General features: G+C 37.7%; 1 long non-coding RNA gene across 1 annotated transcript; it reads left to right on the top strand.

The window, feature by feature from the left end:
* Positions 1 to 8,574: 8,574 nt before the first annotated feature.
* Positions 8,575 to 9,910, top strand: LOC104848342. Its single transcript, XR_776376.2, has 2 exons — positions 8,575 to 8,636; positions 9,838 to 9,910. It is a non-coding gene; the product is annotated as an uncharacterized LOC104848342 (long non-coding RNA).
* Positions 9,911 to 10,567: the final 657 nt, after the last annotated feature.

The raw sequence follows: 10,567 nt of genomic DNA on the forward strand, positions 1-10,567 counted from the left end.
CTAAATCATGCTGAAACTTAGGGTTACAATTAGGATTGCTGAGTTGGATGGAGTTCAAGCAACTGATAATTTGTGTATGAGCTCTACAGTTAAGGCAGCGATTTTTATGAGGGTGAGGTGGACTGTGGGTTTACAAGTATCTGAGTATTGCAGTTTAGATTTAATACACCATGTTTGGCTTTAGTTTTGCATTAGCATTAGATTTCAGGGTAGGCATATACTCAGCATTTCACTACCTGTGTATTGCAGTGTGGATTCAATGATGTGTCTTCGGGTCAATTTTAGGATTAGTGTTTGGAATAATTTAGGAATGTAAGTATCTAGGTTAGGGCTTGTTTTAGGGTTAGGGTTAGGGTTAATGTTGGGGTCCGTTATAGCCATGGAATTTCTGTACATGGGTTTTGGAGTGTGTGTTTAATAGTTAGTATCAGCATTAGATTTTGCCTGAGGGTTAGAAAGAGTGTAGGATTTGAAGGGCTTCTATACTGGAACTTATGAATCTTGCTGCTGGGTTGGGGTAGGGCTAGGATTGGTGAGAGGCATGTGAATAGATTTCAAGCACACTATCTTTTGCTTTTGAAAATGAAGGTTATGACAATTATTTTTATGAGTCTGAGGTGTACTGTGGGTTTTCATGTACCTGAGAATTGCAGTATAGGTATAATGCATAGTGTTTAGCTGGAATATGGTGTTAGCATTAGGTTTAGGGGTAGGAATAAACTAGGCATTACACTAGCTGTGTTGGTAGTGTGGGTTTGATGATGAGTGTTGGTGTTAATTTTCAGGTTTATGTTAGGAAAGATTTAGGAATGTATGACCTGGTTAGGTCTCTTGGTAGTATTAGGGTTAGGGTTAGGGTTGGGCTCAGTGATAACCTTGGAAATTGTGTACCTGAGTATCAGGGTTTGCATTTCATAGTTAGTATCAGTATTAGATTTGACCTGAGGGCTAGGAAGAGTGTTGGATTTCAAAGACAGCTGTATTTTAACTTGGGAATGATGTTAATAAGTTAAGGGTAATGTTAGGATTGGTGATAGGTATAAGAACGGAATTAGAGTATGGAATACTTTTTGTGCGACAATGAAGTTTACAGCAATGATTTTTATGAGAGTTAGGTGTACTGTGGGTTTCCAAGTACCTGAGTATTGCAGTGTAGATATGATGTGTAGTGTTTGGCTGTAGTGTTGGGTTAGCATTAGTTTCAGTGTTATTAATAGATTTGACATTTCTCTACCTATGTATTCAGTGTTGGTTTCTTAGTGAGTGTTAGTGCTACATTTAGAATTAGGATTAGGAAGTATTTATGAATGTAAGTACCGCGGTTAGGGCTCATTGTAAGAATTGGGGTCAGTTATACCCATGGAATTTCTGTACTTGGGTGTTGGAGTGTGGGTTTAATAATTAGCATCAGCATTGGATTTTACCTCAGTGTTAGGAATAGTGTAGGATTTCAATTACCATTGCATTATCCACTGTGAAACATGCTTATGGTTAGGGTCAGTGTTGGGGTTAGGATTGTTGAGAGGGTTATGGATGGAATTCAAGTACCTGATAATTTGCATGTGAGAACAAAAATTAGGGCAATAGTTTTTATGAGGCTGAGGTTTACTGTGTGATCCAAGTACCTGAGTATTGCAGTATAGATATAATACTTAGTGTTTGGCTTTAGTTTTGGGTCAGTGTTCAGTTTAAGTGTAGGAATAGACTTGACATTTCAAACCTGTGTACTTTTAGTGTGGGTTTCATGGTGAGTGTTACTGTTAATTTCATGATTAGGGTTGGGAATGATTTAGGAGTGTAAGTACCTAGGTTAGGACTCATGATAGGGTTAGGATTAGGGTTGTGGTCTGTTATAGCTGTGGAATTTCTGTACCTGTTAATTGGATTGTGTGTTTAATAGTATCAGCATTAGTTTTTACCTCAGGTTTAGGAATAGTGTTTGATTTCAAGGACCATTGTATTAGAATTTGGCAATCATGTTAATAGTTAGGGTTAGGGTTAATTTTGGTGAGTGGGATATGGATGGAATTCAAGTACCTGATAATTTGCATGTAAGAAGAAATTTAGGGCTTGAGGTAGGGTTAGGTGTAGGATTAGTGTTGGTTTCAGTTATAGCCCTGGAATTTCTGTACCTCAATATTGGAGTGTGGTTTTCATTGTTAGTATCAGCATTAGATTTTGCCTTTGGATTAGAGAAAGTGTAGGATTTCAAGGACTGCTCTACTGGAACTTGGGAATCATGTTGAGGTTTAGGGTTAGGGTTATGACTGATGAGAGGGACAGAAATGGAATTGAAGTACCTGATAATTTCCATGTTGGAATATAGGTTTTTCAATGATTTTTATGAGGCTGAGGTTTACTATAGGTTTCCAATTACCCAAGAATTGCAGTGTAGATATAATGCAGTTTTTGGCTTGAGTCTAGAGTTAGTGTTTGGTTTATGGTTAGGGATAGAATCGACATTTCACTACCTTTGTTCTATACTGTGGATTTGATGGTGAGTGTTTGTGTTAATTTTATGATTAGGGTTAAGAATGTTTTAGGACTGTAAGTACCTGGGTTAGGGCTTGTGGTATGGTTAGTGTTGGGTTTAGTCATAGCCTTGGAATTAATGTTCCTGGGTATTGAAATATGGTTTTCATTCTTAGTATCAGCACTATGTTTGGCCTTAGGATTAGGAATAGTGTAGGATTTCAAGGATCCCTGTATTGGAACTTTGCAATCATGTTAATGGTTAGTGTTAGATTTAGGATTGGTGAGAGGAATATGAATGGCATTGAAGTACCTAATAATTTGCATGTGAGAATAAGGTTTAGGATACTGATTTTCATGAGGCTGATGTTTACTGTACTGTCCATAATGATTCCTAGTCCTAATCCTAAAATTAACACACACTCACCATCAAACACACTCTACAATACAAATCATGTCCCTAAAGTTAGTTCTCACATACAAATTCTGAGGTACTCGAATTACTCGAATTCAACCAATATCCCTCTCACCAATCCTAACACTAAGACTAACCATCAGCATGATTCCCAATTTCCAATAAAGTGTTCCTTGAAATCATACACTATTCCTAACCCTGAGGCAAAATCTAATGTTTTTACTAATAAACCCACACTCCAATACCCAGTTACAGAATTTCCAAGGTTATCACTGACCTCAACCCTAACTCTAACACTAACTATTCCAAGAGACCAAGCCCAAGTGCTTACATTCCTAAATCTTTGGTAACATTAAAATACTAAAATTAAAACTAACACTCACCATCAGACCCACAATACAATACACAGGTTGTGAAATATCAGCATATTCCTATCCCTAAAACTAACACTAGCCCTACACTGAAGCCAAACACTATGCATTATAACTACATTTCAATGCTCAGTTACTTGGAAATCCACAGTACACCTCAGCCTTTAAAAATCATTGCCCTAACATTTATTCTCACATGCAAATTATCAGCTAATTTGAATTCCATCCATATGCCTTTCACCATTCTTAAATGTAAGCCTAACCATCAGTATGATTTGCAAGTTTGAATATAGTAGTCCTTGAAATCCAACAGTGTTCCTAAACTTGAGGTGAAATCTAATGCTGATACTAAGTATTAAACTCACATTCCAAAACCCAAGTACAGATATTCCAAGGCTATAACTAAACCCAATACTAACCATAACCCTAACCCTACCACAAGACCTAACACAGGTACTCACATTCCTAAATCATTCATAACCCTAATCCTAAATTTAACAATAACACTCACCATTAATCCTATACTACATCACACAGGTATTGAAGTGTCAAGTTCATTCCTACACCTAAACCTAATGATAACACTGTACTCAAGCCAAACACTACACATCATATCTACACTGCAATGCTCACGTACTTGGAAACCATTAGTACACCTCAGCCTCATAAAAATCATTGCCCTAAAATCCATTCTTACACTGTAAGGAAAGTTAAAACTTTAAGTTAGAAAGGCTTGGGTTAAGGATTTCGGCTCTCTAAGGCGCATAATCACTAGCTCACCTCTTTTTTCCCTGGATACCTGGCCAATTCCCTGGGAAAAAGCAGGGAAGACTTTGTTGAAAAGACCAGATGTTCTTAACATCAAGATAAGGAGTGTGATGCATTCCACCCCTCCCGGACCCCTGACCAAGGCCCGGTTGGGACTGTAACTACAAGCACATTCACCTTTTTCGCGCCAAAAATACACATAGATTTACTACCTTTGTCTAGAGAGCTATATAAACAACCTGCCTAGCCCAGGCTGCTGCTGCTGTCTTACGCCCGGGATTGAGACTTGTAGCCGAAGAGACTCTTGAAAAGACCTGTGCTGTGTTGCGTGATGAACCTTGCTGCTGCTGTCTTACGCCCGGGATTGAGACTTGTAGCCGAAGAGACTCTTGAAAAGACCTGTGCTGTGTTGCGAGTGATGAACCTAATTCCTCCAACATTCCAGTGTTGTTGCCAGAGAGCCTAAGGGTAATTTCCCGGATAGAGTTCCTCTTGCTCTTAGCAGACTCTCCTCTTTCTTTGTCCGCTCCATTCTTACTTTTGTTTTCTGTATGCACATATCCTTCAATAAACTTTCCCTTTTGTACTTATTTAAGGCTGGTGGACATTCTTTTAGCACATCGAGCCAAATTAATTAGGAGACCGTGCATGGCAAAGGACAATAAATAAAATTTGTCCTTACAAATTGGCGTAGTTGGCAGGATCCGCTGAGACAACGCAGCCATGCCTTTCTTTCGTAAGAAAACTAAAAAAATCGCCTGTGTTACTTGTGATGTTCCTGGGTGGGACGATCCGCAGTTTGCCTCCTTAGCCAGACAATGGGCTATGGGAAAAGGTTTAAGTGAGAACTGGAGTGGCAAACTGCAGCAGGCAAATCCTCCCTAGGTTATCGAAGTGTTGGGAACTGTTCCGGTAGAAAAAGGAGCTGAATTAACTGCCATCTCTCGCCGAGGATGGATTTTGTTGTCTGCTTATCGGTGTATGTGTCAGAAAGTAGAAACTTTGATACAAGAAAAGCTTATTTTAGAAAAAGAAAATGCCAAACTACAGAGTAAATTGGCTATGTTACAGTGTCAGAATTTTATATTGGGGGATCAAGCTCGTGGATATCAATCTGTAGTGGAAAAGGCTGCCGTTCTCTGCGCTCAATATAAATATAAGAAGAGGCACGGACAAGTTAACTCCCAAAAAGTACATGCTGTTATCTCTACAGCTGGAGTAAATTGGGACCCTGATACTTGGGATGGAGATATTTGGGATGATACTGATGATGATGATGTTAATTGAGATGATTTAGAGGAAGAAGCACATAGATATGACCAAGAAAAATATCCCCCACGAGTGCAATCAGGCCCACTGTAAGCTAAACCCCTCCAGCGGAGGCAACAGAAGGTTAGGGGAGATCGAAGAGAGTATACCATAATTACTGAAGATTTTTCCCAGCAAGAAATTACTGATATTTTAACCAAATTCTCCCAACAGCCTGGAGAATCCTTGTTAAGTTGGATGATTAGAATAACTGATACTGGAGCTGGAGGAATCAGTGTGGATCATGTGGATGCCCAAAAATTTCTTACAATCTCCACTAATCCTTTTATTCAAACTGCTATTCGAGATCACCAGCATGCCGATCCAGCTGAGTCCACCACCTCTGTGTTAACCTTGGCCACTAGGGGATATATTGCACAATATCCTACTGATGGGTCATGGCCGACTGAAATGTGTCCATGGTATACTTTAAAGGATGGCATAGCCCATTTAAAAGGAGAAGCCATGAAAATGGCTATTATTCTAGGACAAACAGACATGTATTTGGTGAGCCCTCTGACAGCTACCCAGCATAATTTGAAAGTGTGCACTGCTCCTTCTGCTTATAAACATTTAATGATGACCCTTTTGTTGGCTGAGATGGGGTCCCCTATTGAGACAGTGTTAAAAAAAATGGCAGAGATAGGGGACATGGGAGAATGGAACAATACTGCTCCCTCCCTGGAAAAAACAGATTATAGCAGAACTTCAAGTTGAGCTAATGAAATACAGAATCGAATTCCATGAAAAGAAATATTTCAAGCTCTTTTAAAAGTGGGAGTGCCTAGGGAGAAACTGGATGGCATTCCTACCAAGGATATGTGGCAAATATATAGGGATCAAGTGAAAAATGCTAAAACTCGAAAAGTAACTCTGGCTGATAATCAATCATCTAATTCGTTTTCTGTTGTGCCCACTGCTCCCCCTGCTGGATTGCCTTCCCTTTATCCCCTGGATGAACTTGCTCGTTTAAAATAGGGATGTGGCCAAGCCCCTGGCGAGCCACCTTGTTACAAAACAGTGTCTAGAGCTGATTTAAGACCTCATGTCCCTCTTACAATTTATTGGAAAAATGGATTGCAAACCCAGATTAGGGCCTTAGTAGACGCAGGGGTGGAGGCCTCTTTGATATATGGAAATCCTGATAAATTGAAAGGAACTACTTTGACTATTACAGGATTAGGTGGTGCTGAGGTACAGGCAAAACAAACTAAATTAATGATGAAAATTGGGCACTTGCCCCACAGGGAATATTCAATAGTAGTAGTTCCCATCCCAGAATATATAATTGGAATTGATATACTTAGAGGAATGTCTTTAGCATTGGATGATGGAAATTATCGTTTTGCTGTTCGTGCTTTTAAAATTTATCATATAATTGTGGGAAAATTGCATCAGACTCCTGTGTCATAGCCTGAGCCTACTAAAATTATCTCTTGTAAACAATATTGAATTCCAGGAGGCCATGAAGAAATAGCTCAAACTATTAAAGATTATGTTAATATAGGTGTTATGATCACTGCTACAACTAAATGGGATAATCCAATATGGCCCATTCAAAAATCAGATGGCTCATGGAGAATGACAGTAGATTACAGAGAGTTAAATAAAGTTACCCCACCCCTCACAGCCACAGTGCCAGATACTGTTACCTTAATAGAAAGAATTCAGCGTCACCCTGGAATTTGATATGCTGTAATAGATATAGCTAATGCTTTCTTTACTATCCCTATTTGTGAAAAACAATGGCCCTATTTTGCCTTCACATGGTGGGGAAGACAATATACATTTACCCATCTACCTCAAGGATATAAACATAGCCCTACTATTTGTCATAAATTGATAGCTGAACATTTAGATGAATATGAGTTAGACTCAACTACTATGGTTACTCATTATATTGATGATATATTAATCCAATCCCTAACTCAAGAGAAAGTGCAAGAACATCTTGATAAGATTATTGAACTATTAAAGAAAAAAGGATGGGAAGTTAATCCACAAAAAATTCAAGGACCGTCTCAAGAAGTACAATTTTTAAGAATTCAGTGGAATCAAAGATGTAGAAATATATTACCTAAAGGGAAACAAAAGGTTTTAGATTTTGCTGTTCCTAAGACTAAAAAAGAAACTCAAAAATTTATAGGGCTACTTGGATATTGGCAAAACCATATTCCTTATTTGGGTCAAATTTTGAGGCCATTATATAAATTAACTAGGAAGAAATATGAATTTGAATGGGGACCAGAACAACGACAGACATTTGAGGCTGCTAAAGCTGCTATCCAAGCCACCCTAGATCTTTGGCCTATTCGAGAAGGGCCCACTGAATTGATAGTGTCAGTAGAAGATAACTATGCTAATTGGAGGTTATGGCAAAAATTTGAATCCAAAAGAATGCCCCTGGGATTTTGAACCAGAAAATTACCAGAAGCAGGTCAATTATATACTCCTTTTGAACAACAATTATTGGCTGCATATTGGGCTTTGGTAGAAACTGAACAACTAACAGTAGGCCATACAGTGTTGTTACCTCCCAAAATTTCCATTATGCAATGGATTATACATGACCCAGCTTCACATAAAATTGGACATGCACAAGAGAGCAGTATAATCAAATGGAAATGGTATATCCAAAATAGAGCAAAACCTGGACCAACTGGAGTTCTAACTCTACACGAACAAGTGGCTGAAATAGAAGGACAATCTCATGATGTAAAAATACCATGTATGATAAAAATTATGTCTCCCATGAAAATGGGAAATGGATATGATACTTTGACAGAACAGCAGAAAAAACATGCATGGTTTACTGACAGCTCTGCTAAGTATATAGGTCATCAAAGGTATTGGAAAGCAGTTGCTTATAACCCTTATACAACTTTGGTTTTAGAAACCCAGGGAGAAGGAGCCAGTAGCCAATTTGCTGAATTACAAGCTGTATATCAAGCTTTAAAACATGAAACAGGAGGCGAATGTCATGTTTTTACAGATTCATGGACAATTACAAATGGACTTACTACTTGGATGCCATGTTGATATAGAGATAATTGGAAAATTCATGGAGAAAATATATGGAGCCATGAAATATGAAATGAAATATGACAAATTGTGCAAAAAACTAATGTGTCTGTTTTTCATGTAGATGCTCATAGCACCTTGAATTCTACTGACTGTAAGTACAACGCTGAAGCTGATCAATTAGCTACAATTGTTGAAGTGAATCTCCTTCCTCCCTTGGAAGGATTGGCAAAATGGATCCATACCAAAACAGGACATGCAGGAACTCATGCTATGTACAGGTGGACACAAGACCAAGGACTATCCACACCTTTGTCTGAATTAAAGCAAGTAGTAAAACAGTGTCCTACATGTCAATTAGACAGCAAGCGAGCACTTCCTCATATAATAACTGGAGAATTGCATAAGGACAAACTCCTGCACAAATTTGGCAAATTGATTATATAGGTCCTCTTCCGCAATCAAGGGGATGTCAATATATTTGCACTTGTGTTGGATACTTATTCGGGAGTGCTAGTCACCTGTGCATACCGTAGAACTGTGCAAAAGAATGCTATTGAAACTTTAGAGATAATTGCATTATATTATGGAATGCCAATACAAATTCAAAGTGATAATGGATCCCATTTTAAAGGAAAAGAAATACAAGATTATGCTGAACAAAACAATATTGAGTGGATCTATCATATTCCTTATTATCCACAAGCTACAGGCCTAGTAAAAAGAATAAACGGTTTGCTAAAAAAAACCTTAAAAAACTAGATAATAATTCGTATAATAATTAAAAAGATAATTTATTTGAAGCCTTACAACAATTAAATAACCAGCCCATAGGACCGGGACTAACTCCACTTATGAGAATAATGGTGCCTAATTTACAGATAAAAAAGATCTATACTTTTCAAAAAATACAATGGTAAAAAATAGATGAGAAGGCAATTATGCCTTTTAGAGCCACCATTGGATCTTCTGGTCATGATTTACATGCTTTAGAAAAAATATGGATAGATCCCCCAAATATATTAAAATGTAAGATGGAGATAGGGATCAAAATCCCACAAGGATATTATGGACAAATTGCTCCCCGTTCTAGTCTGGCTGAAAAAGGAATCCAAATTTTAGCCGGAATAATTCATTCCAATTATAGGGGAAAAATTAAGATAATTCTTTCTAATATAGGAAAAGAAACTTTACATTTTGTTCCTGGAACTTTAATTGCTCAATTACTGATCATTCCTTGTAAACAGCTAAAAAATGGACTTTGTTAGATAAGCCTCCTCCAGTAACCAGCAGGTTAGGAGGTTTTGGATCAACCAATTTGATCCCTGGAGCTAAAGTTTGGCTCAAGAGATATGATAGAGATAAACCACAGCCTACAGAAGTCATTGCTCAAGGAAATAATAATGCAGTTATTATTATGCTTCCAGGTCAAGAACACTACTTAACTGTCCCCACTAATCAACTTTTTTTTTACGAAATTAGCTTTACAGATTGCTTTGCTTCTCAGGATTGATGATTACCGTGTTTGCCTGGACACCAGGATTCCCCCTCCAAATCCAAGAGACAAACACAACTATCCAATGGCGATGGGTATAGAAAAATTCAACTAAATCTCGAACACAAGATTCATACACCTGTCCTGCCAATCAACGTTGTGACATAATAAATATTACCGCTACATCAGAACATAATATCACAAGAAGATGGAAAAAATATAGATATAGAGATGTATTATTAAGTTCTTCATCTATTAATCTAACTCTAAAATATTATACTCCTATACAAACTAAAATTTTGTGTGCTTCTCACACATTGCCTATAGTAATAGAAGATCACTTTTTACATCCTCAAATAAAAGATACTCATATAGATAATGATAATGTTACTTATAAATTAAAAAATGTGTTCCTACAGAGAGAGGTCCCATATGTAATGATTTAATCCAAATAACAAAACCATGTCTATTATCTCATTCCACTAATGTTTGTCTTCTTACTGTATATCCTGTTGCTAGCTATTCTATTTTATATGATGTGGAACCCCAACATATATGTTTAGCAGGTGCCAATGAATCAGAACTCTTCAACATGGGACTGCCCTCTCCTTTCTCAGGATGTCTGCAGCATCTTGAGTTGCTCCATTGGAACGGTGCTGTTTATTATTTATTGCCCAATCTAATGGATGATGTTACTCTTCAATGGATACCAAATAT

Source organism: Fukomys damarensis, unplaced genomic scaffold (assembly GCF_012274545.1).
Source record: "Fukomys damarensis isolate Sample0158 unplaced genomic scaffold, DMR_v1.0_HiC HiC_scaffold_12, whole genome shotgun sequence".
In the NCBI taxonomy this organism is placed as follows: Eukaryota; Metazoa; Chordata; class Mammalia; order Rodentia; family Bathyergidae; genus Fukomys; species Fukomys damarensis.